Below are 13,477 nucleotides of genomic sequence, written 5' to 3' on the forward strand. Positions count from 1 at the left end.
TGAGACTGACACCTGATCTTCCAGAAACCAATTAGAAAGCGCCTGTGTAGAACATTGAGGGCTACCACAGCCAACGCTAGCGTTCCAAAAGGGATATGACTCCGAGGTGTTAATAGTCGACATCTCACGCCGCTGTGATCAAGCCGTAACTCGGGATCAGCGCAATCAAAAGCACTTTATTAGCCAAGCGCAATATTACAGCAAGATTTGCAGTGGGAAGCAATCAAAATGAACGTCGGAGCAGCAACGTTTAGCACGACGTGTGGCACGGGAACAAGAACAACACGTCGCCGTATTCCATTTCTACAGGATTATGGAAAGAATGTGAAAGAGCTACAGAAAAACAAAACGGCTTAACTTAACGCGGAGTGTGTGCATATAAGGGAAAGTATAGCGTGTTGAATGATGCTTTCAGGGCACACACACACACACACACAGACACACACACACCTATGAAATGGTGGCATTTCCCTGAAATGAGGTCATCATGTTAATGTGTGTACTTGGCGGTTCTATTAATATCCAGAAAGTACTTTGAAGGTGCCTAACGACCAGACATGATTTTAATCATGTGTTAATGTGTTGAAAATATGTTTCCATGATTTTAATGCGTTTAATAAAACAACATAGAGGCGGTTGAAATTGAAAGCAGAGTAGCTTTCTTTTTGGGAGTCTTTTGTTTCCTCCGAGATGAACCCTGCTACCAAGGACATAGTCCCTCTCCAATCTGATATTTGCACTAAGCAAACACAGAAACCATGACATCATTTCTGGATAAGGCGACTTGCAGTCAGGCCAGCAACCTCACAGTGAAAATAAATCAGGCTTTAAGTAGCCTCCTCTTGCTTTTAATCTGCCCTTAATGAAGTCTGGCACATTTCCCCCCGGTGTGGCGCCGTGACACCGCCGTGACACCGCCGTGACACGGCCGTGATCTACGGAGCGGGCTGGGAGCTGGTCGGGCCGTAGCCTCGGCGTCAGCGCGGGCCTTTTAACAGGCGCTATGCATCCAGGTATGAGCCGAGCCCCTCGGCATGCACGGGGTCAAGTGGTTAACCCTCGTTATCTGGGAGAGGACAAGGAACATGTGACTCCCAACGTTCCAGCTGTAATCAATATCGAACGGCCATTAACCACTGAGACAACACATCCTTAAGCACACACTTTGCACGAATACTCCGTCTGTCTGCAGTGCTAATTACTTTCAAATACTTATAGTTACTAGTTACTTCTTCATACCTGTAAGTCATTTCCATGGAAAGTAATGATTGACATAATAACATAATTATTGACATAATGTTAGTGTTAAATGTGTTGTACATCTTGTCCAGTTATTAATGATACACTGTCTAAGTCCAACTGTGTTATTAATGCAGTTTTATCATATAAAGTCTTTGTTAGCAACCTATTAGCTTGTTAATAAACCATAACAGGAAGTCAGCTCCATTGCCCAGACTCTATAGTTGCAAACTAACACCGTTACACCACAAATATAATATATATATATATATATATATATTATATAATATAGACAAACAACCATTCACACTCACATTCATACCTATGGACAATTTGGAGTGGCTAATTAACCTAGCATGTTTTTGGAATGTGGGAGGAAACCGGAGTACCCGGAGAAAACCCACGCATGCACGGGGAGAACATGCAAACTCCACACAGAGATGGCCGAGGGTGGAATTGAACTCGGGTCTCCTAGCTGTGAGGCCTGCGTGCTAACCAGTCATCCCAAAATTTTTCATGTAAACCAAAAAAGGTAGAACATTTGATTGAACAAAAAAAAAATGCAACCTTGGCGGTCCTGATGGATTCCGTTACATCGCACACGGCACAGTGGAGGTGGAAGAATGAAGCTTAAGGTTGTGCAGGGGAGTCAAACGACAGGGGGCATATGTCATGACTGAAGGCCTGACTAAGGCCTTCATCCAGAGGAATAATCTCACCCTTTGGGACCCATCCTGCGTGTTCCCTGATGGAAATCCAGTTGGGAAGATTTGGGCATGGATGGCAAGGGAAGTTTACAAAATGGACATCAGTTCAATACTCAATTTTAGGAGGTTTTATGAGTTATGGTTTATCAGTTTATCAGCCGCTTAAAACATCCAACAGGTTGGCGAATGTCTCATCTCTATGAACATGACATAACAATGGACGCCCACGGTCGTAAACAACATGGATTCTCTCCAAACACAGAGCCGTGGAATGGTGGGAAAAGCCTGTTAACATAAACCGACTATTCTGGGAATTGTCGTACGAGTTCTTTCATTCCGCTTTGATTCAAGAGGAACAGCAGCCAGGCCAAACATAACAAGTCGGGCCATCCGCGGATGTACACTTCCTGTTTGTGCCACGCTTGATTTCTGTCCAGACGTCTTCCGCTGCCTCAATCGTCTCATATGACGCAAAGCAAAATAACTCCGTGCGCTTCTCTTGCGTCGTGTCAGTAATCAGATGTGATAAGAAGCTCAGACAATAGCTGATTTCTGTGGAACCATCTTCGTCTGCACGTAAACATCTTGATAGCATCCTAATTACTGGCTGCCTGGGATCCTTTAATCTTAACTCGCCGCGGCTCCCGGTTCGATCTACCTTCCTAGCAGCTCAGATGAGACTCCAAGAAGAAGGAAGTAACGCTTTGAAGCCTCCACGTCACAAAAGCAACAGAGACTAAAAAAAAAAGCACATTTTATGAACTAGCTGGGATTATTTGTTAGCGTAAACTACATTTTGTATCCGTGTGGCCTGCAGGGTTTAGACAAGAGTTCAATTGATGGGGGGGGGGGGGGGGGGGGGGGGTATGCCAAACGCTTGCCCGCAGGTTCTTCTGTCCATTCTAATAGAATTACAAGCTTCTGATAGATGAAGCTTTTCTCCAGGGCTCCTTGTCTGTCAAACATTAGGTCACACTCAGCGCCACGACGGCCCACGGAGGAGGGGGGCTGGGGGGCTGGGGGGCTGGGGAATGGGGGGTTCAAGGCAGCAGGAAAAAAAAATATCTGGAGAGGTATCTCGCTCCCTGCCAAGCAAAGAAGGGCAACAAAAGTGAGAAAAGGGGGTTAGGGAGGAGTGGGAGCCGCTGAAGGAGAGTGAAGTGAGTGGAGGATGGGGGGGGTGTGGGGGGGTGAAAGAAAGAGAGAGTGAGAAGGGTACAAAAGGCTGCATTTGAATCCACTCTAATTACGGCCTGCGTGATGGACAGGACCTGCAGACATGCCTGCCTTTTCTTTTGGAGTGTGTGTGAGTGTGTGTGTGTGAGTGTGTGTGTGTGAGTGTGTGTGTGAGAGTGTGTGTGTGTGTGTGTGAGTGTGTGTGTGTGTGTGTGTGTGTGTGTAGGGACGGTGTGACGATGGGCGGGGCCGTCCTCTAGTAGAGATGTCTGCTGCCAGCAGCCTGAATGGGACAAAGACCTGAATAGAAACTTCAAAGTGACCTCTGGGAGCCCCCCCTCGTGCCCCCCTTCCCTCTTCATCACAGTCCCTCGGCTGTGTGATGGTCAACAAGGTCCCGTTCGAGTCCTCGTGTGTCTCGCCGCTACATGCAGTTTTGTTATTTCATTTTCTTTCACATATGAAGTTAAACGTCGCCAGCCGCCATCCACCATCCACCTATCCACCGCGTCGTTATGATTATGACTAAAAAGTGCAACGGTTAGTTTCCGTTTCAATTCCAGCTACGTGGAGCAGCCATCCACTGATCTGAACTTTAGGGGTGCTCAGCCCCCAATTACAAGGTTAAACAATCTTTGCCTTGCAATTAGTACTTTAATTAACATCTCTAATTAATTTAGGAATATCCTGCTTGTAAACACGCTCAACCTTTTCCACCTCAATTCAGCAAAGCAGACATTAGAGTGCGCTTTTCAAAATCTACCTAATTAGTCGGAATGTCTGCTAATGTAACGTCAGACGTAATAATCACAGACTTCGTTATAATAAATCAGGACGGATTATTTCGTGGATAAAACCGGAGCGGAAGAAATCCGATGTTAAAACACGCATCCTGTTAGCCGTAACTCGCACATCAACACCTTTGACGTGAACAGAAGAACACGTTGGTGATTGACATGTGGACCTCACTGGGGAATATGTAGGTACCTCTAACAGGATGATCTCAACCTGAGCCATGTGTGCATCTGTGACCCACTTTGGGGTCCCAACCCACCAGTTGGAACTAGAACTTAGACACGGTGGACGAGTGGTTAGCGCGCAGACCTCACAGCGAGGAGACCAGAGTTCAATTCCACCCTCTGTGTGGAGTTTGCATGTTCTCCCCGTGCATGCGTGGGTTTTCTCCGGGTACTCCGGTTTCCTCCCACATTCCAAAAACATGCTAGGTTAATTAGCCACTCCAAATTGTCCATAGGTATGAATGTGAGTGTGAATGGTTGTTTGTCTATATGTGCCCTGTGATTGGCTGGCCACCAGTCCAGGGTGTACCTCGCCTCTCGCCTGAAGACAGCTGGGATAGGCTCCAGCACCCCCGCGAACCTCATGAGGATAAGCAGTAGAAAATGAATGAATGAACACAATCATAAAAGTACCTCTAGGGTAAAAAAAAATCATACTAAGACAAAAAAAATACATAAAAAGTTGTAATATTAGTAGAATTAAGTTGTATTTTTAAATAAATAAAGGTCTAAAATGCACAAAAAAAATCCATCCATCCATTTTCTGTACCACATCCTCATGAGGGTATGCTGGAGCCTATCCCAGCTGACTTTGGGCAAGAGGCGGGTCCACCCTGGACTGCTGGCCAGCCAATCACAATCATTCCCATTCATACCTATGGACACTTTGGAGTCGCCAATTAACCTAGCATGTTTTGGAATGTGGGTAAAAAAAAAACACCCACGCACACACGCATGCAACGGAGGTTCAAACCCTGGTTCTTTTTGGCAGAAACGGAGGAGAATGAAGAAGCCCACAGAGCTAAATGCTAAATGACACAAGAGGGATTTAGCATCTAATTTCATCCTCCTGGTCTTACTGCTTTTGGCTCATGTTAACATCTCGTGGTGTGCGTCATCTAATTCCTTCTAGCGTGGGCTTCTGATCATCATCCACTTATCTCCACTTCCTCCTCTTCAAAACCTTTCTCCCTGCAGCAGGAAAACAGGAAGACCTGAGGGCGAGGGCCCGGCCAAGAGGGGAGATAAGATTGTGTGTGGATGCCAAAGGAGTCTATGTGTCCGGTTCGAGTCCACTTGCACCAGTCAAGAGCCGGGTCAGGATCCAAAGCGCGTGGGATTAGCATGTCATTGTTGCTGCCTGGAGTCAGCGACACGTCCTCGGTGACATCAGCACTCCCATGATTCATCTCACTTGGCTGCTTAACTCAATTCAAGGACCACTGAGGTCCAGCTCTAATCTGAAGACAGAATGAAGTAGCTTTATCTCTGGTCTATTTTATACCCGGGGGCGGGGCGGGGGGGCGGCCGAGACGCATTGACCCAGTGGAGCTTTGATGCTTTTATTTATATACACCGCACAGATATAATATTTCCCCAAAACATTCCTGTCATTGTGTTTCTATTTCAAATATTGGTAGTCTGGAGCAGCCGCCATCTGCTTGTGGGAAAATACTGGAGCCATAGAAAACCCCGGTGGAGATACCTTATCGTGAGATATGTTATCTGTCACTCAGATGATGTCATGTTTTCAGTGCGGCTATAAATACGGTGGCCATAAAGACTCCTGCCCACTGACATGCTTTTAAAACGCCAGACGCAAGAAACAACACAGATAATGTGTGGCGCTGGAGTTAAAACCAATCGCTGTAGGACGAGATAAAATACATAAATTATTGTGTAACGTCCTTTTGAATTATGTGAGGCCATAACTTTCTCAGGTGAGCAGAATGCCAAGTACAGCAAGGTGATGGTTTTCTACATTTCCATTCACATCCACCCCTCCTTGTTTGGATGCTAGCCTGTTTATCTGCATTAGCAGCATCCTGCTAGTCTTTCTCACAGGACCGCAATCTATTGGTGGCACTGGTAGGGAGGGGGACTTAAAGATCAGGTCATTGTCAATGCGCCGATATGTTCATTGTAATTAAAAACAACATGAAAAGCACAACAAATATTAGTTTCATTGATAGACAAAGTTGGCCAATTGACATTGATTGTTTTGACTGATGTTTTTCCACAAATAAAATGCAGGAAATATGGTGTTTTTTTTTAAACTTCTAGCCTTTAGAGAATAGATTCATCAATGATTGTTTTGTCATTGACTATGGTCTAGTATTAGTTAGAAAATATACACATTTAACCAAATTGTACATATTTTTTGCCCAAATTAAGCATTATCAAGCAAAAAAAATGGCTACACTAGAAAAGCAAAATGTATATAGCACCTTACGACATGGGTTGAGAAGGTCCAAAGGGTTTTACCTTATGAGTCAGTTGCTAAAGTGAATCGGGTACTAATATACGATGTAGCTTAAAAAACAGATTGTGGATATCAATTTTGGAAATATGGACCAGAATTTTTTTACAAAATTGTTGAATTTGTACACAACCTCATGTTAATTCATTCTTATAATCTCCCTGAAAAACAAACTCCAGGCTCATACTGGATTTTTTTTTTTTACCTTTGCCAGGTTGGAAAAAAACTAGCTCTGACCCCAGAACTAACTTGCTTATCAACTTTATGATTATTGTCAAATAACACCAAGATTTTTCTGGCACCAAACAACCATTGTTTGGTGCCAGGCTACGGAGGAGATCTAGTGCCTTCTTGTCTGTATACATCATCTACATAAAAATGAAAATACGTAGATCCTAGATGAAAAGATCCTAACGGTATAGTGAAAAAAAGTATGGGTCAAAGGATGGAACCTTGGGGCACGCCACAGGAGAGGGGAGTGGTTTTGGAAGAAAAGCCATTGATTACTACTATTAGTGAGATATGAGTCATTTGAGTACAGACCCACATAGGCCGACGCAGTGTCAAAGTGGACTGAGTGGTCCACAGAATCTAAAATCACCAAAACAAGGGACTTCTTAGCAAGGACTGTGAAAAAGGTCATTGTGTAATTTCAATAATGCTGATTCTGTGCTGCGGTACGAGGACAAGTTCCCCATGACCTTGGACAGGAAGGGCAGATGTGAAATTGGACAGAAGTTGGACAAAGTTGATGGATCTAGGTTTGGCTTTTTGAGGAGTGGCCTAACTACAGCTTGCTTAAGGGCACTGGGGACAATAGCCAGCCTGGAGCAGCATGAAAAGAACAAGGCCGGGGCCGATGGTATCTGTAACCTCCTTCATCATCCTTCATCATCCTCGCAGGGAGAACGTCTGGAGGGCAGTTGGTGGGGTTTGACTGTTGGACTGATTTCTTTTTTAAAAATTAGCTCAAAGTTCTCAAAAGTGATGCTGCATGCTGGAGCCTATCCCAGCTGTCTTTGGAATGATGGCCAGCCAATCGCAGGCCACGTATAGACAAACAACCATTACCGATGGACAATTTGGAGTCGCTACACATTCCAAGAAAAAACCCACACAAACATGCTAACCACTCATCCACCGCGCGGCTCCATTTGAAAACCATTCTGGGAAGACATTCCACAAAATGTTGTTCATTTTTGTCCATTCCGCCAGAAGAACATTGTGAGGTCAGAGGTCACCCTGGAGAGGGTTTGTTGACTCGCCATCTTTGTTCTACTGTGATTCATTTACAGAAAGCATTCGTACGTCTGCAAGTCCCAGAATGCACTGGTGTGTTTTCACCTTGCGATGTGATAGCATCAGTGGCTTGTGAAGGTGGGAGGGACTAGAAGACGAGAAGATGTGGAATCGATTCAATACCAAGCAAGTACATGGTCGGTATCACTGATACTTTAGATGTCATAGAAGTCGTTTTTAGATATTATCTCAACATTTTAGACCAGGGGTGGGCAAACTACGGCCCGGGGGCCACATCCGGCCCGCCAAGTGTTTGAATACGGCCCGCCCAATCTTTCAAAAGTATTTAATTTAAACTCAACATACAACCTGGCATCATGGCCTGAGCCAACCTTTTGATGGTTGTATCAATTTCGTTGTTTGACATGGTCTGTTGTTTACAAAGTGCTCCTGAAAAAAGAGACACAAGCACATAATAATAATAAAAATTAAAATAATTATTATATTATTATTATAACTATTATGATTATTATATTTATTATATTAATGCTAATTATTATATTAATTATATATAATAATATTGTTATATTTGAATATTTTACATAATAATAATATAATAATTATTATTTTAATTTTATTGTAATTATTATAATATTTTATTATTTTTTAAAATATTTAAATATAAATATAAAATAAATAATAATAGCAGATTGCATGACAATTTTACAGATACAATAATACCAGGTGGACTGTTACGTGTAAAATATATAGTCTGCCCCCCCCCCCGGACATTTTGTTATATCAATGCGGCCCACGAGTCAAAAAGTTTGCCCACCCCTGACTCATGACTAATTAGTGTTTGATTGGACCTCAAGTCCTCCAAGTAGGTCTTCATACACGTTGAGTTTGGTACCAGGATGTTGCATTGTCTAAAATGTCTTTTCAGCCAAAAGAAAAATGATTTCTAGGAGGTCTAGCCCGACTCTTATTGTTTGATTCCTAGCTTGTGGACCATTGTGTCTATTTTCCGGACAATTGAGTTAATAGTAGAAAATTGGGTCTGTGAACACACCGTGGGCAAATAAAGGTAGGGTAGTTGAAACTCCTAAATGTGAAGATGTCCTTGTTAGTAAGCATGCGAGGACACTCTCAGCCTCGCCATCAAAGCCTTAGCAATTACTCCCATGCTCCTTCACTCTGGCATAAATCTGCTCTTATCTGCGCTCTGTGCAGGATCTGGGAATATCAGCCTCAGCATCTGCTCCAACTACAAACTCAGCCTGTAAGAGCACAACAAAGTGGATCTGCAGGCATAAATAAGGAAGGAGGGGCACCGGAAAGAAGAGAAGCCGGTCTAGGAAGAAAGATAGGCAGATGGAGTCGCTGGGGTGCGTTCATGGCTTGTTTTGTTTGCCGCAAGCATTTGGTCGCATTTATTTTGCAGTCTGTCAATCAGCAAAAAGAAAAGCTTAAAAGCTGGTTTTCTCACCAACGGAGGAATAAAGTCTTTGCGACGTTGGCAGGGTTGAAAGGTCAGAGTTGAAGTGGGGGGGATTGGGGCATCCATTCTTTTCTTTTCAGCTGTGATGCTCAGATTTTTGCAGCATCATAAGAAGGAATCTTCCTTTTGGTCGATTGGAACAGTCGAGATGTGCCAATCACTCCACTGAATCAAGACTCACGGGTACTTGTCGCTTATGCTAGGAGTCCACTGGGCCGGCGCCAGTTGGAGCCGGTTCGCGCCAATGCAATTTGCTGTGGCACCGAGTGTCACCAATAAGGTGCCTAGTGGCATGCAGTGGCTCAAACTGCCTCCCAACTGGCTGGTGGTGGCCCGTAACGGCGGCAAAAATTTTGTTTGGCAGCAAGAAAATCTTTGTCGCTCAAGTGTCCACCAAGTGGAACCAAAAATCCGCCTATTGGAATCCATCGGAATGTAATGGTGCGAGCCAAGTTGCGCCAATGATGCTAGGAGTCCACTGGGTCCGGCTCCAGTTGGTGCCAGTTTGCGCCAAAGACTATATGATTGTCGCGTAGTGGCTAACTGTGGCGGCGAATAACGGCAACATGCCGAACGAATATTAATTCGGCACCAAAGCGAGCCACTACGCGCCAATCACATAATCTTTGTATGGTCCATATTTCCAAAATCTGTTTTTACGCTACATCGTATCTCGATGCGCATCGAATCAGTGGCTCGAGTCACCAAAGTACCCGATTCACTTTAGCGAGTGACTCATAAGAATTGGATTCAGTCAAAAGAATGCAGTTTCCCGTCACTCTCGACCACGGATTGTTGTCTCGATGTGTAAATTGAAGTAGACGCTACACCCGCTGTTGTGTAACGCAACACAGACCCCCCCACTCCCCCCCCGTGGACTCACGTTTGACGCCGTTAAGGAGATGTTCGCCGTGATGAAGCGCTACACGGGTGACGGATGAACATGTCTCCCAACTATTCCAGGAGGATGTTATTCCTCACGCTCGCCGTCAAGCTCCATCTTTCCCACTGAGCCACCGTGTCGTATCGCACCGTGGAACCTCACTTCCACTTCAAAGCTCAACATCAGCTCCGAAAAAAAGACGAAATGTTACAAGTAAACGTTATGAGCAAATACCTCAGCTCCAGGTGCTGGCTCCGGCCGGGGGTTGCGGGTTAGAGGTGAGGGGGGGTCACACACCGGCCCCTTAGGGCTGCGTGAACTCTGACCTCTCAAGACTGATGAATTGTGTGCTAACAAGGACCAGCTCTGCCTTTATACTGTGCCTGCACTCCCTCGTCTGTGACCCCCCCCCCACGCCAACCCGCTTCGTGCGAGGTCCCGCGGCGTAGCTCTACCTGCTCAACCTTTAAAGTACCTCGCCATCTGTCCTTTCACTTGGATTTATAATTCTCATCATATCGTAGTCTTACATAACCTAACCTCCATATCTGCTACACCAGCCTATGCGATACGCAGATTGAATGAATTCTTATTGGGGGGGGGGGTTCAATCCCAGCCAGCCATGGAAGTGCTCTCTTTCTAATGAGCCCGGCTGGCATTCACACACAAGTGGGAAAGCTAATCACACACACACACATCTGCACATTGGGCCATTAGACTCTCATACCGTGGAGCCAATTAAAGAGATGAGTCTTATTAGCGAAGGTGTCCTGGTTCTCGTTAATCACCGGGGTTTCCTGGCACGGGCGAGTGACACGCCGAGCTCTTTGTCATCTTTACGAGGCCTGTCTCATCACTCCTTATAAAGACACTCATCCAAACTTTAGTGAGACTTATGATTTAGGCCGCCATCTTGGCCCGCCGGTGCGTTCGCTCATGTGTGGGTCACCTTTGAATAAGCTCGGAGGGGTTGGAGAAGAAGCGTGGAAGTGGAGGCCTCACACACACACAATAGTAAAATGATTATGGTGTTTCTTCTGTCTGCAGGAGAAGCCATTATAATCCCCGCTGCTCAAACTGGGGCCCACTGGGACCAGTGAAAGTGGCCCCGACAACAGTAATGTGACGCGAGGCGAGAAGCTGCAGAGAATTGGATTCCAGGGTAAATATCAGACTAGTCCCGGCTGAAAAGTGCTCTTGTTTTCTCGCCTGGCGGGGTTGAATGGCCTGCGTGGACCCCTGGACCACCTGCAGCTCGGCTGATGACAGATTCCCTCCACACGCTCCGACCATCTCAGAGCCTCTAATCCGTGCTGCTGGTGTCTTCTACCTTCAACGGTCCTGTCACTCGTGCACATCTTGAGCCGCGTTGACGCCTGCGTGTCAATGTGTGGCAAATTCCCACGCCGCTCTTATTCATAATCCCTAACCTGTTGCGGCCCGTCCCATGAAACCTGCTCCTCCGTCATGGAGAACCTTTTCTCTTTTTACCTTCAGTCGTTCCTCCTCCTAATCCAAACACATTCCTTCTCTTATTTGCACAGCACATTTCTTTTATTAGGATTGTTTAGGTCAACGGCTTCCAGTGTGCGAGACGCTGTGCAAATTGGAACTGGAGATGCTATTCTTCTTATTCTTCTTATTCTGCTTCCTGAGCACCTTCAACGTGTGCTTACACGGCAAGAACTCCCATCTCAGCGAGATGAAATATCTGATAGCAAGATATGCTTTCTTATTATGTTGGGCCAACATCATGTGTCAGTGTTTCCCACAGGACCGCAGTCTATTCGTGGCAGTGGTGGGTTGGCGTTTGGGGGTGGGGGGGTGAATTTGAATAGCTGGCCATGACACAAGTCACAGAGAAAACTGAGTCCCAGACGGACTTCAAATAAACTGGAAATAGTCCACAAAGTCAGAGAAATTGCGGGAATATAGCAGACTAGAAGACATCATTTATTCAATGTGCTCCTCTCACAAGTAATGAATGACATAAGTAACCTTCCGCAAAATAAATAATCAGAATAACTCCAAATAAGACTGGAAATATTCCACCAAATCATAGAAACTGCAACAAAACAAAAAGAATGCGTCATTTTATGATTGCTATCGTTCATCTTGCCAGTAATTAATAATAGCAGCAAGCAGGAGGACTTTGAATAAACCTGAAATAGTCCACAAAGTCAGAGAAATTGCAGGAATATAGCAGACTAGAAGACATCAATCACATCATTTATTCAATCTGCTCCTCTCACACGTAATCAATGGCAGAGGTAACCTTCCGCAAAATAAATAATCAGAATAACTCCAAATAAGACTGGAAATATTCCACCAAATCATAGAAACTGCAGCAAAACAAAAAGAATACGTCATTTTATGACCGCTATCGTCCATCTTGCAAGTCATTAAAGACCACAAGGACTTCAAATAAACTGGAAATAGTCCACAAAGTCAGAGAAATTGAGGAAATATGGCAGTCAATGTAGTAGCGGCAACCTTCCTCAAGATAGATAATCACAACAATTTCAAATAAGACTGGAAATATTCCACCAAATCATAGAAATTGCAGCAAAACAAAAAGAATTAATCCTTTTATGATCGCTATCGTTCATCTTGCAAGTAATTAATCATATCAGCAACCAGGAGGACTTTGAATAAACTGGAAATAGTCCACAAAGTCAGAGAAACTGCGGGAATATAGCAGACTAGAAGACATCAATCACATCGTTTATTCAATGCGCTCCTCTCACACGTAATGAATGGCAGCGGTAACCTTCTGGAAAATAAATAAGACTGGAAATATTCCACCAAGTCATAGAAATTGTAGTAATTCGCCAGCATAGAATATGACACTTAATGGATGTGATGGGGGGGGGGGGGGGGTGATAGAGACTAGTGTGAATACTGCTGTTGTCTTACATGTGATGACAATCTCCATATATTCCATATACTTGGTCCTTTTAGTGTAATCCTGCTCCCAAACAAATACCCAAGTACCCAGAGTGCTTCTAAAGAGTACACATATAATAATACACATGATAATACACGTTATATGTTCCTCCACTGTGACATTTTCAAAGAGCAATCTGGGAAGTTGTCGTGCATGCGTGTGTGTTGTGATGGTGTGTAAAAACACGGTGAATGATTTTCCAGGATCAGCTGCTCCGTTGGCCTCGCAAGCCCAGAAGATTACAAGCTGGGCTCTCATTAATGATTCATCCCCTGAATGCAACATCTCGTGGCTTTTTATCACCGAGGCTTCCAGACTCCTGGAAGCTCCTGTGAGGCTTGCCATCCAAACATGATTTCATCCACACCGTGTACATAAAGTACTGCTTCAGTAAGCACTACTTTTCTCGACGTATGCGTGAAACATGATTTCCAGTCCTCTTGACCCTCTTATGTTCTTAACATGGCCTGCACTGATAGGCCTGTGGGGCTTTAGGGGTTATCGCC

This window comes from Doryrhamphus excisus, chromosome 23, assembly GCF_030265055.1.
Source record: "Doryrhamphus excisus isolate RoL2022-K1 chromosome 23, RoL_Dexc_1.0, whole genome shotgun sequence".
Lineage (NCBI taxonomy): Eukaryota > Metazoa > Chordata > Actinopteri > Syngnathiformes > Syngnathidae > Doryrhamphus > Doryrhamphus excisus.